The following is a 20,518-nucleotide window of genomic DNA, read 5'->3' as shown; positions in this document are numbered from 1 at the left end:
GATGTCCCGATTTTTATACAAGGCAGAACTCGAAGAGTATGAAGAGGGACTCAACGAGTTGACTCATTCTGCCATGGCTAAGAGTAGCGAAGGAACTCAGCGAGTCAGAGGATGACTCAGCGAGTTGAGTCAACTTGGGGTGTTGACTTTAACTTTGACCAAGTGTTGACTTTGACTTTAACTAAGGGGAAATGGTCATTTTACCCTAAGAAGGATCAGTTCTTGACTAAGTATTATGTTGGTAATGATAGCTCGGGGAGTCAATTGATCAGCAATTCGGGGATCTACCAGCTAGCAGCGAGAGGTTTATTCGCAGAATTCTGCAGTCAGCTTATGAGGTGAGTTTTCTCCTGTAGGAGCGAGTCAAAGGCATCAATGTCGGCCCATTTATGTGTGTTACTGTATACCGGACCTAGTTCCGATTTCGGGGTTAGACCAATGTATATTGCATGTTTTGGACTTTGGTCCGATGTCGGGGCAAGCCCGGGGAAGGTCTAAGCTTTCCGGACTACAGTCCAATGCCGAGTGGGGCCCGATGAAATGAATGCATGTTTAGTTATACTTGTTGTATTTGTAATACTTGTATTTACCTGGTAGGGAGGTGAGTTTGGGCGGGGACCGGTATCTCATCACTACCTGAGTGTGGATAGGGTTCTAAATCTCATTACTAGTAGAGGAGTGGCGGGGCACAAGATAGGCAGGGCCTTGAGACTAGCAGTTATAGTATTGTGTTTGTCTGTTATGTATTAGCATGATTATGATTATATTTTTGTATGTGTATAGTGGGCAGGGTCCAGAGACACGTGGGGCCTGGTAGAAACAAATATGCATATCGAACGGGGCTCGATGCCAGGCTCGGCCTGATGCCGGATTCGTCCGATGTCCGGCGTGGACCGATGTAGCGGGCTAGGCCCAATGTTTGCAGTATGTGATTATGTGTATGGTATGTGGTAGTGTAGGGAGACTCACTAAGCTTCGTGCTTACAGTTTTTAGTTTTGGTTTCAGGTACTTCTACTACCAAGAGGAAGAGCTTGGGATGACTGCATGGTACGCCATAACTTTTAGCTTGGGATGATTTACTATGATATTTTGACATATGATTTCGATACAGTATTTTATTATGATGATTTGAGATACATTACTTATGTTTTTATGAGATGATGAATGGTATTTATGGTTTTTATGAATAATTAAAACGAAATTATTGGACCGTATTTTGGGGGTGTTTCAAGTTGGTATCAGAGCCTTGGTTTGAGGGATTCGGAAACACTCTCGGGTGTGTTTGAACTCAAACTGAGGACTTGGTATGAAAATTTTCAAAATAAAATCATTTTTTATTAAAGAACTTTAAGAAAAAGAAAAGAATTTTGAAAAGAGAAAAGGGTGTGGTGCATGCAATCAGCCGAGATCAAGTAAGTACTCCCAAATTACCCATACAAGTTTATGTCATGATATGGTTATGAGAAATGCATACTAGATTAGGGCTAAGGATCTAGGAAGGATGTCTTATGTGCCTATTAAATGTGTATCAGTTTTATGAACTACATGCTAGTACATATTTGTCAGTGATGTGATGGCCTGGTTAGAATATGTTTGATTATGTACACTCAATGCTCGAATGCTGCTTGCTTTGTGATTTTAGGAGTTCTACTTATATTTTACTAACTAGTAAACGAATATGTTAAGTTACATAATGCAAGGACTAAATAATTTCAGAAGTTTAGGTTTAGCCTTATTTCGCAGCTCTCGTTTAAGTCTAACCATTATAGGGTAGAACCTCTCATTCGAAGAACTATCTAGTCTTAGTGATATTTAATGGTATTCGCAAGCTAGTTAGAGGGAGATATTAGGGACTTGTTATAAAGCTGATGGCGGAGATTGGAATGGTGATTACCCTAGGGTAAGCCTAGGATGAGAGTAGTGATGGGAGTAGTAGTAGTAGTGAAAAGGTACTTAGTGGAGTTGAGGTAACCCTTGAGGAAAGTACGGATAAATGTGGAAGGTAGTATGGGCACGTACTACTGAAAGCAGAGGATCCATACACAAGTCAAGGAGGGCTGAGATAAAACCAGGAAACTTGTAGTGCGTATGTGATCCCTCGATAGTGATAAGTATCCTGATGATTGTTATGTTATATTTGTTGGGTTATGAGCATTCTAACACTCCTAAGTGTACATGCAACCCTAAATACCTTGGATCTATGTTTTCTCTATTATACATGAAAATATGAACATCCAAGGTATTATCCTAATCTAGCATACAAAACTATCAATATAACAAGATAGAATACATACCTCTTTGATGTAGAATGTATTGATGAAGCTTGAGTGCCTAGTGCCCCAAGTGTGACACCTCAAATGGTTCACACAACACCAAATACACTTGGAATAACTTGAGAGAATTCTACACTTCATGAAAATCGGCTAGCCCTTTCTTACTCTCACTAGTGGCCGATTTTGGTCAAGAATAATATCTTTATATAGTGTTACAATTAGGGCAAACCCTAATTGTCATGACTTTCCATTTCCTTGGATCCATGGGTTCAAATACACCATGGAGCATCATATGGGTTTTGGCCCAACTAGATAATCCATGGAGCATTAGCCCACTATACAAGTATGGATGATTTATACAATCAACCCATATATTTAATTAGTCTTCTTTTGATCACTTAATTAATCCTAGATTAATTATTGATCAATACTAATTAAATAATCTTATTATTCTTATTATTAATATACTAGAACTTATAATATATTATGTAACGACCCAAAATTTAAGACCAAAAATTTCTTTTAATAAATCATTACTTAAAGTAAAGTCATCATTCCAAAACATATTATGAGTATAAGTTTTCAAAACACATGTTCGTTATCAGAGTAAACATTCCCAGGCTGTCTAATCTATGGTATGTGCCATGCGATCACCCCGAGCTCTTTCCTCCACTACCGGAAGTAACTGAAACCAAAATTGGAAACCGTAAGCACGAAGCTTAGTGAGTTCCCCACCCTACCACATACCATGCATAACCACATACTGCACATACTGGGCCACGACCCTATCTTGGGCCTCGCCCCCTACCTCGGGCCTCGCCCGCTACAATGGCCCCGCCGCTCCAGGCCCCGCCTGGCTTCGAGCCCCGCTCGGATACAGATCTGTTTTACTTAGGCCTCGCCTGTCACAGGGCCTCGCCCATCAACAAATAATAACACATAAACATTTCACCACACATAACTGACGCATGCAACTAGTTATGTCCTAAGGCCTCGCCTATCCTAGGCCTCGCCCATGTCCTGCTACTGATGAGTCATGGAACCCCATCCATGCTCCTAATGGTAGTGAGGTACGGGCCTAGCCCACTCTCACTCCTGTTCTAGTTCGGGCCTCGCCCCTAATCTGCTACTAGTGAGATATGGAACCCCATCCACACTCTGCTATTGGTGAGATACGGGACCTCGCCCACACTCACCTCCCTACCAGGTACATACATGTATCACACAGACAACAAGTATAAACTATCATATATAAACAATTCCTTGGGCACCCGCCCGCTATTACTGGACCTCGTCCTGCAAACAATACTAGCATACTGTGCCTAGGGATAACCCCCGGGTCTTCTACTCATAACTACATGGGCCGGCATTGTGGACTTAGACCCATTCACACAAAGGGAAACTCACCTGCACTGGCTGAACTTGCTGATGCTCTCACTAGTTGCTGCCTGACAACTCACGGAACTCCTGCTCCTCTTGCTCCCCAAACTACCAATATCAATGCAACACTGAGTCTAACTGACCCCCAAAAGACAACCAAGTCCACCCTGGTCCAAAGTCAAAGTCCTGGTCAAAGTCAACCTTCCAGGTCAACCCTACTCGCCGAGTCACCCTACTGACTCGCCGAGTTCAAAATGATCAGATTTCTTCCATTCCTGACTCGACTCGCCGAGTCAGTCCATGACTCGCCGAGGTTACCAATTTCTGAGTCCAGACCTATCCAACTCACCGAGTCTCCACCCGACTCACTGATTCGAGTCACAACTCGAAGGGTTTGGGGTTTCGCGACCTGACTCACCGAGTCCAAGAACAGACTCGCCGAGTACAAGGCAATCTTCATACGACTCGACGAGTTGTTCATCTCACTCATCGAGTTTCTCCACAACTTCATGCTACTCGCCGAGTCCACTCAAAGGACTCGCCGAGTCCCTTCAAATCTCCTTACATGCAGAGGATTTTAGAGTCATGCATGGACTCCAAACTGTAGATCTACCCTTCCCAAGCCTATTCCACACGTAAAGTTGCAAACTTTACGTGTAGAGAATGAGATCTAGGCAAAATATGCCATAAACTAGGGTGTAAGGCCAAGGGGCTTCAAAAACCACTTAATGGCTGATACTTTATGCTTCTCCAGGCCTTAACACACTTGGATCTGAAGTAGCAACTCTAGATCTGGCTTTTAATCCAAAGTAATAACATTATGGCAAAAGAGCCCCAACAACCACACATAGATCTAGGTGCAAAAAGGGTCCAGGAACTAGTTTATTACCTCCAAGTGATCAGAATGAACTCACAATCCCAGATCTATAGCTCCTTCTTGCTCCTCCAAGTTCCTTCTTCCTTTTCCAAGCTTTAATGCACCTTCCAAGGCTCAAATAGGAGATGTGACGGCTAGGGTTTGATATCCAGGGCTAAAGAGGCAGTAAGGAACCCTAGGAAGAAGATTAAGACATTTATATAGGCTCCAAGTCCCGAATTTAGGGTTTTCCACGCACAGACCAGACTCACCGAGTCACCTTGACCGACTCGTCGAGTCGGTTGCTCACACCTCGACCCGGATCCCGCTCGGACTCGCCGAGTCCCTCCTTGGACTCGCCGAGTCGACCCTTAAATTAGGGATTTTCTTTCCTTTCTAGGCCTTTGAAACTTTGGGTGTTACATATTAATAACCATAAGTGTCTTATTTCTCTCATTATAGTCTATCCAAGTGCATGATGCCATGCAACCCAAATGGACCATGCCGGGTCGGGTCAAGTCTTACCAATTATAGTTATGGACTTAGACATGAATCCAACAGTCTCCCACTTGGATAAGTCTAAAACTATTATTGCGTATGACTTCAGGAACCAACTGGCAATCGTAGCTCTCAAAAGCTTCTGTTGAACTCTGACCTTGTCGATAAACTCTGACCTTTGTTAATGACTTGTCTATTAGATAAGGGATCATATATTCCTCCATTCTAGATATCATATGGACTGAGACATGGATAATAATCATTCTCTCTATCCATTTGTTGTTTCCCGATTTCCGATTTATGACAACTGACTAATTGAACAAATCAAATCAGTCTTGGCCCGGCCGAGCACTTCCATTTGTCATCATCAAATCATCGAGGGGCCCACAGATATCGCTTTTATCCCAGAGGTAAAAGGAATGGATAAACTTCAACTCATATGGCTTGTTCTACTACTTGTTGAATCATACACAAAGGCACGTTTTATAGCACCGAGTTACCAAATGCGGTTTCGTGCAATCAATGTACAACCAACTCATAGTAACAACTCATATCTCTAGGTTTGAAGAATATAAGATATTATCGTCTCATGATCACTCATGATAAAATCCATGAAGTGATTCCAATGAGTGCGGGTTGAATCCAATACTCAGAACTTATGAGCACTCATGAGTGTTGTAGCCCTTTCTCCAACACCTTAGACCTCTACAAGCCAACCCATGACAGTCTTAATTCATATCTACTTCCAACATATGACCGACTGTGGATGGTTTGAATAACTTAGTCATTCCGGAAGAATAACCTAGTTTATTCGGGAAGTCAAAACATGCAAAGTGAAACACAATAATAATTAAATCCAATATGGTATCAAAACCTATGAACATAAATAAAACACCTTTTATTTATCACCATATGATTACACATTATTCATTGTATACTGTTTCAGCTATCAACTTTATTCTTGAATTTAAAACAATAGTTGTCCCATGCTCCAAGCATGTACACTATGTTTTCTAAACACTAGTCATGCCATACACCAAGTATGCATACTATGTTTGTCTATGATCTTTTACTTTGTGAACTAGATCCATTGAACATAACTTTAATGATTCTCTTTTCACACTCCCAAATCCTTACTGCAAATGCAAGAATTCCAAATTCATGCCATTTACTGAAATCTGTTAGATTCTAAACTTATATGCATTGATCCTCTTGTAACGATTATGCACAAATTCACAAAGACTTGGCAACAATCATTATAGAGTATTCTAAAGGAGATCAACTCCTTGGAAACATCCTTCTTGCATTAAGTTTCCTTAATCTTACAAAGATTGAAATTTCTGACTTTGAAACATCTCCAGATTCATTTTGACTATCACTTCTGGATAAGAGTTGTCTCCTTACAAATTATGTCAATATGGTCCTTCCAGAATTATCACTATACTTCCAACTGTCCTTGAGCAACCAATCTTTGGTAAACCTTAGATTGTCCTCGACAATTGTTTAATCCTTTTAGTCATATCCAGTTCTAAACCTTTTCCCTTCTTAATGCCCCAGGCCTTTGGAAACTTTTAGAAAGGATGAATATAGCACATGTAATCGATCCTATATCCGAAGCATATGGGACACGATTCATGATGTCTCACATAAAGACTAAACCAGTCTTTTGCTATAACATTTCCATTTCTATTTGCCAAGTTCTCATAATTCAGATTATGAAAAGGGATGTCGTAATCATAATCGAATTTTAGAACGCAAATAATGGACCCATATACAGAATTTCCTTATGTTGAACCATTCCAACATGAAATTCATATATATTTCCTTGACTAAATGTTTAAAGCCTCACTATCTAAGCTTATAGATTTGAGATGAAGTATAATTTCCTCTCCCTTAATTATAGCAAAACAACTTTTTCCCAATTGAAACCTTTTGTTTTCTATAATTAACCTTGCTAACTTGCAACTTTTATCATAATTATCATGCTGCCACTAACATGATGATTATTAGCATAACACTTATAGATGAAATAATACATTCCCTCTGAACCCCATAACTAGATCTTCATTTTTCCCAAGTTGCAACTTCGGTGTATTCAATTTCCCAACTGCAATACGAAGAAATGCTAACGCTACGAAATACGCTGATAATTCTCCGAAACCCTTTTTCCCGCCACTCAAAACCCAAACAAGGATATGCATACCGACCCGGGAGTTGGCTGCCCAATCATTCTTTATCTACTTGCCCCAACACTGACCAATACCAGATTCCTGACTAATAAACACCTGTCGTGGAGACATTCATCCTTCTCAAACAAGTACTTCCCGCATTAACTCACTCCAACCCCTTTCCTCGATCACCGACATCTCTGGTCTCATGGTTTCTTACCGCATATCTCTATACTCCACTTATAACTGCTCCTGACAAATCTCTGCTTTCTTACATACGGCACCCAGTTCTCCCCCACTTAGGGTTCAAACCGCACCAAATAGCACACAACTATTCCATAACTATATTCTCCAGCAAAATCGCACCTGCCCCCGGAAAGTGCTACACAACGCCCGATAATCCCCCTTACGGAAATGAATAGACTTCATATACTCTGAACCTCTGATGAACTCCTCAAGAACTTCTCGTCACGTCTGCCTCTAGTCGTTCCAAATATCTTACCAATCTAGTACCAGCAAATCAACTGCTCAATAACATCCCTGGCTCATAGACTGAACCATAAAATCACCGTACCCCTCACCTCAACTCATCAACCAACGCTCCAACACCGGGATCACTCCACGAACAAGGACCCACTCCCATATTCAACACCCCATGGATAGAAAACTCTCTGCACCGCTAAACTCGACTGAACTCCCCACTGATACCACTACCATACACCCGACTATACTTAATTAGGTATAGCGTGGCCCTCGACTATCTTAGTCCCAACTGACTATCTACTCATGATAGATCACTGCCTCGCGGCACACATGTTACCTGATACTCTGGGGGGGAAATCATCATCAATGACGACCTGCAGGGTTTACCACTAAATCCAAAACCAAAACATCATGCTTCTCATATTCTCACACTTACATAATTAGTACCTCCCCGATCATAGGAGGTGACATCTCCTTTATCGACTGATCACTCAACTCAGATCGAAATTCTCCCTTCCACTGACTCCTTACTAGAATACTCTGAGGGACTCTTGATCTCCCTCTCAAGGGACGCCTCTTCGAACTTACTCGTGACCAAATAACCGGAGAACCACAAACATCATTCACTACGAACCATGGTGCTCCTTCCACGACATCTCTTCTCAATATGCCCCGATGTATGGTACCCTAACCATGACATCACTCCCCAATTCGCTCCGATGTATGGTACCCGGACCATAACATCACTCCTCAATCTGCTCTGATGTATGGTACCCGAACCATAACATCACTCCTCAATCTGCCCTAATGTATGGTACCCGAACCATAACATCACTCCTCGATCCGCCCTGATGTATGGTACCCGAACCATAACATCACTCCTCGATCCGCTCTGATGTATGGTACGCAAACCATGACATCGCTCCTCAATCTGCTCTGATGTATGGTACCCGAACCATAACATCACACCTCAATCTGCCCTGATGTATGGTACCCGAACCATAACATCACTCCTCGATCCGCTCTGATGTATGGTACGCAAACCATGACATCGCTCCTCAATCTGCTCTGATGTATGGTACCCGAACCATAACATCACTCCTCAATCTGCCCTGATGTATGGTACCCGAACCATAACATCACTCCTTGATCCGCTCCGATGTATGGTACTCAAACCATAACATCACTCCTCAATCTGCTCTTTAGAACCTTCAGAATACTCCCTGTATCAAGTATGGGTCCTCTGCTTTCAGTAGTACGGGCCCATACTACCTACCACATCTACCCATACTTTCCACACGGACCATCCCAGAGCTTCTAAATAGCTGCTCGACCTGCTCCTTCACCAATCCCATCATGCGTGCTCGCTCCCCAGCGAAATTCTCTATTCTACAAGCGCACTCATCTGGATAGGTTTATTCCCTAGGCTCTTCCATCGTCCTCCCACTTCTTTGCTATCAGCTGCTGAAGAGCTCCTAATGATGCCAGCCATCTACCTCCTGAATATCGTCATATTCACTTGGTAGCTGACTCCCATCATCGAGAGTTCCACAAAGCACAAAGCAAGCAGCATTCGAGCATCGAAGGATACATAGGACTCCCTCTCTGTGATAACTCCACCTTCTCAGCTCATCGGCGAAAGTACCACCGACCTCTGTAACTCTACCCCTCATGGGTTCTAACTGGATACTCTCACTCATCACATCCTTAAAACATAACACATATAACAATGAGTCCTAGGCTACGGCATCACAAATCAGGCCACTCTAGTCCTAACATATGAAATACCTAGCCTGTCTCTAGCATGCAATAATATCTCATAAAGTGCATCATACATATCTCATAACACAAAAATAAGGGTATTTTGGGAAATCACCGTTCGGGCTCTGGCTGATTGTACACACTGCTCCTTCTTGCTTTCTCTTTGAACTCTTATTCACTTTTAGAAAATTATTTCTTTAAAAACTTTTCGTACTTCCTCAGTTTGAGTCCAGATTTACCCGAAGGCGCATCCGAATCCCTCAAACCAAGGCTCTGATACCAACTTGTAACACCGTAAATTTCAAGACAAAATTTTCATTTAAAATAATCATTTTACTCTTAGAAACACTTGTTTAAAATCTTATTCATAGTCGATTTACAAAACATAACTCCATTTTCACTTGCATAGAAAACCAAGATCCTCCAAAATATGACTCTTTCTCTGGTGTGTACAATCAAGCCGGTGCCGTCTCGTGATACTGAAAGAAACCTGTAAAACATCAAACAAAACACTGTAAGCACGAAGCTTAGTGAGTTCCCCAAAATACCATATACAACACATATTAGCCACTCTAGGCTATAACTCTGTGGGTCCGTGCACCCAAACTCTGTGAACCCTCAGGTTCTAGCTCTGATAGACATGCACCACATAAATCACATAGAAATAATGCAGTACAACACATAATATACATAGCATACAAATACTCTATCACATAACTCTGGTTACCTACTCAAGGTAAAGTATAGTGAGAAGACTCACCTGGAAAGCAGAAAGCAGATATCCCCACACTTGAATCTCGAACTCGCCACCGCCTAACACGTAAGGCAAATACTCTCATGAATATAACTCTCGAGGCTAGAATAAATCCTCTCATAACACCCTCTTATGGGTAAAAGACTATTTTACCTCTCTCTTGGCCCAAAGGCCACATCGCTGTCCAAACCCTAAAACTCAACGGCCAACCCTTGGTCGAAATCGAAGTCCTCAGTCTAGGTCAACCCTTGACTGACTCTACTCGCCGAGTCAACCCTGTGACTCGTCGAGTTCCCATAATCAGAACTTCCCCATATCGCGACTCAACTCGTCGAGTCACCACGAGACTCGCCGAGTCCCACAACTCTGAGTCCACTCACACCCAACTCACCGAGTCATCCCTTGACTCACCGATTCTCGACTCAACCAGGAAATATTTGGGACTCTTCGTCAAGACTCGTCGAGTCCAAGAACAGACTCGCCGAGTCTACGGCTATCTTCAACCTACTCGCCGAGTTGTTCATACAACTCGCCGAGTTCCACGCCATCTTCATCCAACTCGTCGAGTCCACCCATGTGACTCGCCAAGTACCGCCGGTCTGAATATATTCCGAAGCATTCCAGGCCATGCAACTGCTCCAAGACATAGATCTAGCCTCCTACCACTCATCCATCACGTAAAGTGGCAACCTTTACGTGAATCCAAAGAGATCTAAGCCGTTTGCACATTGGGGCTAGGGTTTGGGACATGCAAGCTTCACTAAACACTCCAACACAGGGACTTTCATGCTCTCTGATTCTTCTCCCTTCCAGATCTGAGGTAGCAACCTCAGATCTAACCTCTAGACTTCCCATTTCATCCATAGACAATTTCTCACAAACCCCAAAATGAAGAAACAACATAATCAACAGGTCAAAAACAAGATACTACCTCTAAGTGATGCCCCAACTGCAATGCAATTCGAATCCAAGCAAAGCCCCTTGCTCCAAGCCTTCAATCTTCCCAAAATTCCTTCAACCATTACTTCTCCAAGCTCCAATCCACTCAAAAATGGTGCTTCTCCGCGATTTAGGGTTTTCTGGGGCTTAAGGGGTGATAAAGAGGCTGGGAGGAAGACATAATGATCATTATATAAGGCTCAACCCCGAGAATTAGGGTTTTCTCCACTCAGCGCCTACTCGCCGAGTCCAATACACTGACTCGCCGAGTCGGCCACTTAACACGCGACCAAGTCGCGACTCTACTCGCCGAGTCCACACATGGACTCGCCGAGTCGCTCTTTCCCAATTTACTCTTTTAGCCCTTCAACTCTACTCTTGATATTTCGGGATGTTACAATTCTCCCCCACTTAAATTAGGCTTCGCCCTCGAAGCCTACAGTAACTCAACTCCAGAATTACTCCGACAACGTGCCACCTGGCCTTAATCGGACCAGATCTCACAAGGCATACCCATCGAAACTCGAACACACTTTCCCTTTCCTTACGGTGTCCTGACCATTGTCTCGAACCGGGCACCGGATGCACCCTCTGATGACCACACACATCGATCCGAGAATTACCCATGAAGTATCACTGCCCCAAATCTCAACAATCACTCGACCCATAAGGGTTAGAAGACATGAACCATCGGATCCCCGATTCGAACCCCTCTCTATCCAATCCGTGACGATGGAAAGAACCACTCTTAAATCCCAGAGCAACTCCCATGAGTCCTCTTCTTGCAATCACACACCCATGCCGCACCAACCTTTGCACTCTCGGGTTAGGAAAACCCGTCACAATGATGACGTCTCTAACATCCCCAGGAGAAACCACCACTACGCACACAGCCCTCGATCAGAATCAAGTTAGGAGTCCCAGACTCCATCCCTACATCCATCCTGAGACTCTTGGCTCTACACCCGCGGAATCCTTCCGCGTCCTCAGCAGACATCCCATCATGATGTCATTCCATACCACTGTCACAGACACAGTGTTCGACCACCATACTCCAAATCATCCATTCTCACTACAACTTTCACTTCCGCGAATCAACACTTTCCCCAGTAAATGAGGATCCAACACTTCCTCCCATACAACAGCACAAAGGGTGGCATACCAATGCACTAATGATGGCTGTCGAAATAGGATAACTCAACCAAGGATAAATACGTGCCGCAACACTCTCCGAAATCTAATACACATTCCCGAAGCATGTCTTTGAGCGTCTGAATCGTTCACTCCCTCTGAGGTGTCCTCTGACATCATCAGGATAAGCTCTAGCTCATCACATATCCCTCTTCGAGACTGAGCACCAGGTCAGCTTTTGACTCCACAGCTGAGCCTCCAAAGGTTACCCAAATCATGATCCAAATATCCCACTAACTTCCTCCCCGTGACCACTATCCTGGCCCCGTGACACGCAAGTCACGAAATTCTCTTTTCCTTATGCAAGAAAGTACAATCCAACCGAGGATCGTCTCCACTCTGATCTCTGGTTTCTGCTGCGCATATCCCTTGCCATCTCACCACATTCCCCGACAGAGACGGGGACCCCAGTCTCGCCCCCGGTCCAACATCCAGGCTCCAAAAACTCAATACTAGGGCGACTCAAGCCCAAAACTCTTCCACATCATACACTGATCGGAGAACATTCCATCATCACACTCTCTTGCCATCTAGTGAGCACTACGACTCCTCGCGGTATCACAACACCCTCTGACTAGTGAGTACTACAGCTCTCCGCAATATCACAACACCCTCTAACTAGTGAGTACTACGGCTCTCCACAGTATCACAACACCCTCTGACTAGTGAGTACTACGGCTCTCCGCAGTATCATAACACCCTCTGACTAGTGAGTACTACGGCTCCCCGCAGTATCACAACACCCTCTGACTCCACTAGCTCGTGCTCCACAGACTATCATAGGCGGCTACCCATACTCGTCTCGAATATTCATCACAGACTCTGGAGGCAATCGTCATAACAGATGCCCACCCTTGCGAAGATCCACTCTCCCAAGTAATCTCCCTGGATGCCCATACTCGAAGGGCTATCACTAGTTCCATAGATACCTGATATACCACAAGTCGTCTCAACTCAAGATTCACGAATAACTTCGAAATAAAGATATCAATACCCGGATACCTCGGAACACCCCTACCGATCATCACAAGATCCTGCCACAACCACAGGTTTCCTGCCCCAAGCACCATATAGATGCAATAATACATTCCCTCTGAACCCCATAACTAGATCTTCATTTTTCCCAAGTTGCAACTTCGGTGTATTCAATTTCCCAACTGCAATACGAAGAAACGCTAACGCTATGAAATACGTTGATAATTCTCCGAAACCCTTTTTCCCGCCACTCAAAACCCAAACAAGGATACGCATACCGACCCGGGAGTTGGCTGCCCAATCATTCTTTATCTACTTGCCCCAACACTGACCAATACCAGATTCCTGACTAATAAACACCTGTCGTGGAGACATTCATCCTTCTCAAACAAGTACTTCCCGCATTAACTCACTCCGACCCCTTTCCTCGATCACCGACATCTCTGGTCTCATGGTTTCTTACCGCATATCTCTATACTCCACTTATAACTGCTCCTGACAAATCTCTGCTTTCTTACATACGGCACCCAGTTCTCCCCCACTTAGGGTTCAAACCGTCACCAAATAGCACACAACTATTCCATAACTATATTCTCCAGCAAAATCGCACCTGCCCCCGGAAAGTGCTACACAACGCCCGATAATCCCCCTTACGGAAATGAATAGACTTCATATACTCTGAACCTCTGATGAACTCCTCAAGAACTTCTCGTCACGTCTGCCTCTAGTCGTTCCAAATATCTTACCAATCTAGTACCAGCAAATCAACTGCTCAATAACATCCCTGGCTCATAGACTGAACCATAAAATCACCGTACCCCTCACCTCAACTCATCAACCAACGCTCCAACACCGGGATCACTCCACGAACAAGGACCCACTCCCATATTCAACACCCCATGGATAGAAAACTCTCTGCACCGCTAAACTCGACTGAACTCCCCACTGATACCACTACCATACACCCGACTATACTTAATTAGGTATAGTGTGGCCCTCGACTATCTTAGTCCCAACTGACTATCTACTCATGATAGATCACTGCCTCGCGGCACACATGTTACCTGATACTCTGGGGGGGAAATCATCATCAATGACGACCTGCAGCGTTTACCCCTAAACCCAAAACCAAAACATCATGCTTCTCATATTCTCACACTTACATAACTAGTACCTCCCCGATCATAGGAGGTGACATCTCCTTTATCGACTGATCACTCAACTCAGATCGAAATTCTCCCTTCCACTGACTCCTTACTAGAATACTCTGAGGGACTCTTGATCTCCCTCTCAAGGGACGCCTCTTCGAACTTACTCGTGACCAAATAACCGGAGAACCACAAACATCATTCACTACGAACCATGGTGCTCCTTCCACGACATCTCTTCTCAATATGCCCCGATGTATGGTACCCTAACCATGACATCACTCCCCAATTCGCTCCGATGTATGGTACCCGGACCATAACATCACTCCTCAATCTGCTCTGATGTATGGTACCCGAACCATAACATCACTCCTCAATCTGCCCTAATGTATGGTACCCGAACCATAACATCACTCCTCGATCCGCCCTGATGTATGGTACCCGAACCATAACATCACTCCTCGATCCGCTCTGATGTATGGTACGCAAACCATGACATCGCTCCTCAATCTGCTCTGATGTATGGTACCCGAACCATAACATCACTCCTCAATCTGCCCTGATGTATGGTACCCGAACCATAACATCACTCCTCGATCCGCTCTGATGTATGGTACGCAAACCATGACATCGCTCCTCAATCTTCTCTGATGTATGGTACCCGAACCATAACATCACTCCTCAATCTGCCCTGATGTATGGTACCCGAACCATAACATCACTCCTTGATCCGCTCCGATGTATGGTACTCAAACCATAACATCACTCCTCAATCTGCTCTTTAGAACCTTCAGAATACTCCCTGTATCAAGTATGGGTCCTCTGCTTTCAGTAGTACGGCCCATACTACCTGCCACATCTACCCATACTTTCCACACGGACCATCCCAGAGCTTCTAAATAGCTGCTCGACCTGCTCCTTCACCAATCCCATCACGCGTGCTCGCTCCCCAGCGAAATTCTCTATTCTACAAGCGCACTCATCTGGATAGGTTTATTCCCTAGGCTCTTCCATCGTCCTCCCACTTCTTTGCTATCAGCTGCTGAAGAGCTCCTAATGATGCCAGCCATCTACCTCCTGAATATCGTCATATTCACTTGGTAGCTGACTCCCATCATCGAGAGTTCCACAAAGCACAAAGCAAGCAGCATTCGAGCATCGAAGGATACATAGGACTCCCTCTCTGTGATAACTCCACCTTCTCAGCTCATCGGCGAAAGTACCACCGACCTTTGTAACTCTACCCCTCATGGGTTCTAACTGGATACTCTCACTCATCACATCCTTAAAACATAACACATATAACAATGAGTCCTAGGCTACGGCATCACAAATCAGGCCACTCTAGTCCTAACATATGAAATACCTAGCCTGTCTCTAGCATGCAATAATATCTCATAAAGTGCATCATACATATCTCATAACACAAAAATAAGGGTATTTTGGGAAATCACCGTTCGGGCTCTGGCTGATTGTACACACTGCTCCTTCTTGCTTTCTCTTTGAACTCTTATTCACTTTTAGAAAATTATTTCTTTAAAAACTTTTCGTACTTCCTCAGTTTGAGTCCAGATTTACCCGAAGGCGCATCCGAATCCCTCAAACCAAGGCTCTGATACCAACTTGTAACACCGTAAATTTCAAGACAAAATTTTCATTTAAAATAATCATTTTACTCTTAGAAACACTTGTTTAAAATCTTATTCATAGTCGATTTACAAAACATAACTCCATTTTCACTTGCATAGAAAACCAAGATCCTCCAAAATATGACTCTTTCTCTGGTGTGTACAATCAAGCCGGTGCCGTCTCGTGATACTGAAAGAAACCTGTAAAACATCAAACAAAACACTGTAAGCACGAAGCTTAGTGAGTTCCCCAAAATACCATATACAACACATATTAGCCACTCTAGGCTATAACTCTGTGGGTCCGTGCACCCAAACTCTGTGAACCCTCAGGTTCTAGCTCTGATAGACATGCACCACATAAATCACATAGAAATAATGCAGTACAACACATAATATACATAGCATACAAATACTCTATCACATAACTCTGGTTACCTACTCAAGGTAAAGTATAGTGAGAAGACTCACCTGGAAAGCAGAAAGCAGATATCCCCACACTTGAATCTCGAACTCGCCACCGCCTAACACGTAAGGCAAATACTCTCATGAATATAACTCTCGAGGCTAGAATAAATCCTCTCATAACACCCTCTTATGGATAAAAGACTATTTTACCTCTCTCTTGGCCCAAAGGCCACATCGCTGTCCAAACCCTAAAACTCAACGGCCAACCCTTGGTCGAAATCGAAGTCCTCAGTCTAGGTCAACCCTTGACTGACTCTACTCGCCGAGTCAACCCTGTGACTCGTCGAGTTCCCATAATCAGAACTTCCCCATATCGCGACTCAACTCGTCGAGTCACCACGAGACTCGCCGAGTCCCACAACTCTGAGTCCACTCACACCCAACTCACCGAGTCATCCCTTGACTCACCGATTCTCGACTCAACCAGGAAATATTTGGGAGTCTTCGTCAAGACTCGTTGAGTCCAAGAACAGACTCACCGAGTCTACGGCTATCTTCAACCTACTCGCCGAGTTGTTCATACAACTCGCCGAGTTCCACGCCATCTTCATCCAACTCGTCGAGTCCACCCATGTGACTCGCCGAGTACCGCCGGTCTGAATACATTCCGAAGCATTCCAGGCCATGCAACTTCTCCAAGACATAGATCTAGCCTCCTACCACTCATCCATCACGTAAAGTGGCAACCTTTACGTGAATCCAAAGAGATCTAAGCCGTTTGCACATTGGGGCTAGGGTTTGGGACATGCAAGCTTCACTAAACACTCCAACACAGGGACTTTCATGCTCTCTGATTCTTCTCCCTTCCAGATCTGAGGTAGCAACCTCAGATCTAACCTCTAGACTTCCCATTTCATCCATAGACAATTTCTCACAAACCCCAAAATGAAGAAACAACATAATCAACAGGTCAAAAACAAGATACTACCTCTAAGTGATGCCCCAACTGCAATGCAATTCGAATCCAAGCAAAGCCCCTTGCTCCAAGCCTTCAATCTTCCCAAAATTCCTTCAACCATTACTTCTCCAAGCTCCAATCCACTCAAAAATGGTGCTTCTCCGCGATTTAGGGTTTTCTGGGGCTTAAGGGGTGATAAAGAGGCTGGGAGGAAGACATAATGATCATTATATAAGGCTCAACCCCGAGAATTAGGGTTTTCTCCACTCAGCGCCTACTCGCCGAGTCCAATACACTGACTCGCCGAGTCGGCCACTTAACACGCGACCAAGTCGCGACTCTACTCGCCGAGTCCACACATGGACTCGCCGAGTCGCTCTTTCCCAATTTACTCTTTTAGCCCTTCAACTCTACTCTTGATATTTCAGGATGTTACAAGAATCCCTTGTCAAACATCCAAGAGATAGTGTGGATTCTAACCAAGACAAACACTTCACATAGTTGGCCTAAGTTGGTCTTTGTTTTATCCAAAACATCACAACTTACCAACTTCAAATGAACAAGAGTGGGACACTTTTACTCTTACATTTGACACGTGTTTTAAACCTTCTTAAAGACATGTCACTCAAATTACAATCTTGGAGTATAACCCTAAGACTTGTATTGGAACGAAGTATGACTCATCTTCTTGATTTAACCATTTCAACAATTCAAGATCCCTTCTTCTTAGTCATAAGAATGCACTAAGACTTCCTTAGAGAACTAATTTTGATATGGTTTCTTAATCATTAAGATGATCACAAAACTGATACTAAAGTACTCTCCCATCTTTTCAGATTTAAGAAACTTTTATCCTTCTGCCTAATTTGATTGTTCTTATCCGCTCTGCCATGCATTGAAACCTTTTTCCAATGTCTCAGAGTTACACTATGACGAATAGCCTTATATCTTTTGTGGTGGACTTAGTCAGTGCACATGACTATGTACTCGATCCCTTAGTCCATTACTTTACTCACACATCCATGTGAACAAGTAATTAGTCTTAATTTTTCCAATACTTGAAAGTTCTCATTCATCATGCTATACAACTTGCATGATTCCAAGTCCCGGTCCAATTGAGACTTTGGATGATGAGAATCTTTTCTTATTTGGTAAATTTAGACATTACCACAAATGAAGGAATTAATTTCATATTTCCACTCTTGCTATTAATGGAATCATATAAGCAACAATTTTTCCTCAAATGCCATTGTAAGGATATTTTAAAATAAATAAAATCAAAAAATTTTCTTTTATTTTAAAACTATGCGGAAAAACTTATCCTTACAATCCATATGAAAACTTGTTGTTATCTATTCCTAAGCAATACCTCATAACTCCTAAGAAGTAGCTCAAGAACCCGATCTTCAAACTACGCGATAGAAATCCATCTATGCGATCAGATTCACCATATTCTTTCTTTAAGTTCCTTCACTTTTCTTTGATTCTTAAAACATTACCATGTGACCCAATCACATCATGTATCAGGAATCTCAGAATAGAAACTTAACAGAGTTAGATTAGTGGATTTTACCTGAAGTAGAGTCAACCTTATTGACTTTAACATCCTTAGGTAAATTTGACAGCTTCGCAACTAATGACACTTCCTTTGGCAATATAAACATATGGACCCTTGGATAATGGTACACGGGACTATTACAGACTTAGCCTTTTCTCTTTACCATTTGGTCAACCTAGTTGACTATGGTCAATCCCTTTCCATTGGGAAGAGAATGCTTTTCTGTATTTCCTATGTCAATATTGTCAATGTCCATCAAGTTTTGAGTAAGTTTATCTTAACAAATAGATAAGATCATTAAGGATCTTGTCATAGTCTGTTTCATAGGTGTTCCAAAAGAACTCACTATGTGACTTAGAAAGTGATTGAACCACCAACTTTCTCAAGACTTTGACACCCTTCTCTCCCGACTTGTCAATATGTGACTACATCTCCAAGATGTGACCACACCTAGACCTTGCCTTGCCAATAGGGCTTGAGTGATCTTAAACTTTTCAATAACTTGTGGGTTAGGGAGAATAATTGGAGGAGGTGAATGAAGTATGATTTCCAAGGGACATCATCTTCATTTAGGAAATCTTGTTTCAAGAGATTTGGGAAGATCATAAATGTCTAAACCAGACATCTTTTGGGAGATATTCAAGACAGTTGATTTTAAAGTCCTTAATATGACACCCAATATGAAATATTAAGGCTAGGACCCAACAACTATTTTATAACTTAGAAGAGGGATGCCGTAATCCAAGCTATAAAATATTTGAAGGTAGGTGAATGACGATTCACCAATTTCCACCAAGATAAACGAAATGTATTATTAGGTTTTAATTGGTTTTGAAACTCCTAGATCTTTGAGATTCATTGAACTGTTCAATTGCATGTTTCAATCTCGAGTGTGCCCTTCAGGTTTTGTGACTGGGATGCCGAGGATCACAAAACAAGGTGTGAAGTAACCATGCAAATTACTTGGTACCCTTAAGTGTTTACCCCTTAATCGATGTGCCGGTTAACCACACACGCTCCATCTATACTATGATAAATATTAAGTCACCCTTTACCTACCTTGTTAAGTCCAAATTAGTGTGCCGATTAACCACACACGCTCCACTAACGACTTAGACAAAGTGTAAAGTGTAATTTCATGGATTAGCACCTTATTCACATTTTCCTAAGTAACTAAGATTGGGAATTATTAAGAGTTTAGTTACTTAGTACTTATCATTAATACTTTTAATGTAGGGAGATTTATAGTCCTGTCAAACCCGTTCGGCTAACGACCCTCCACCAGTCAAGCAAGTGGTGGGTGAGAGTGGACACCCATTAAGTTGCCATTTTATAGGCAACAACCTTATACCCACCTTATAAACCGACTTCGTGAATGAGGCGTACTAGCGGTAAGATCGACTTTACTCTTATACATATATATATTATTAACTTATAATATTATAAAGTATAAGGGATGAATTTTAAATTTTAAAATTCTAAGGGCTAACTTGGAATTAAAGTACTCATAAGAGAAAACTTTACAAATTCTAAAACTTG

The sequence above is a fragment of the Lactuca saligna genome, chromosome 5 (assembly GCF_052625555.1).
Source record: "Lactuca saligna cultivar CGN05327 chromosome 5, ASM5262555v1, whole genome shotgun sequence".
NCBI classification, from domain to species: domain Eukaryota; kingdom Viridiplantae; phylum Streptophyta; class Magnoliopsida; order Asterales; family Asteraceae; genus Lactuca; species Lactuca saligna.
Note: the sequence above shows the minus strand (reverse complement) of the source record.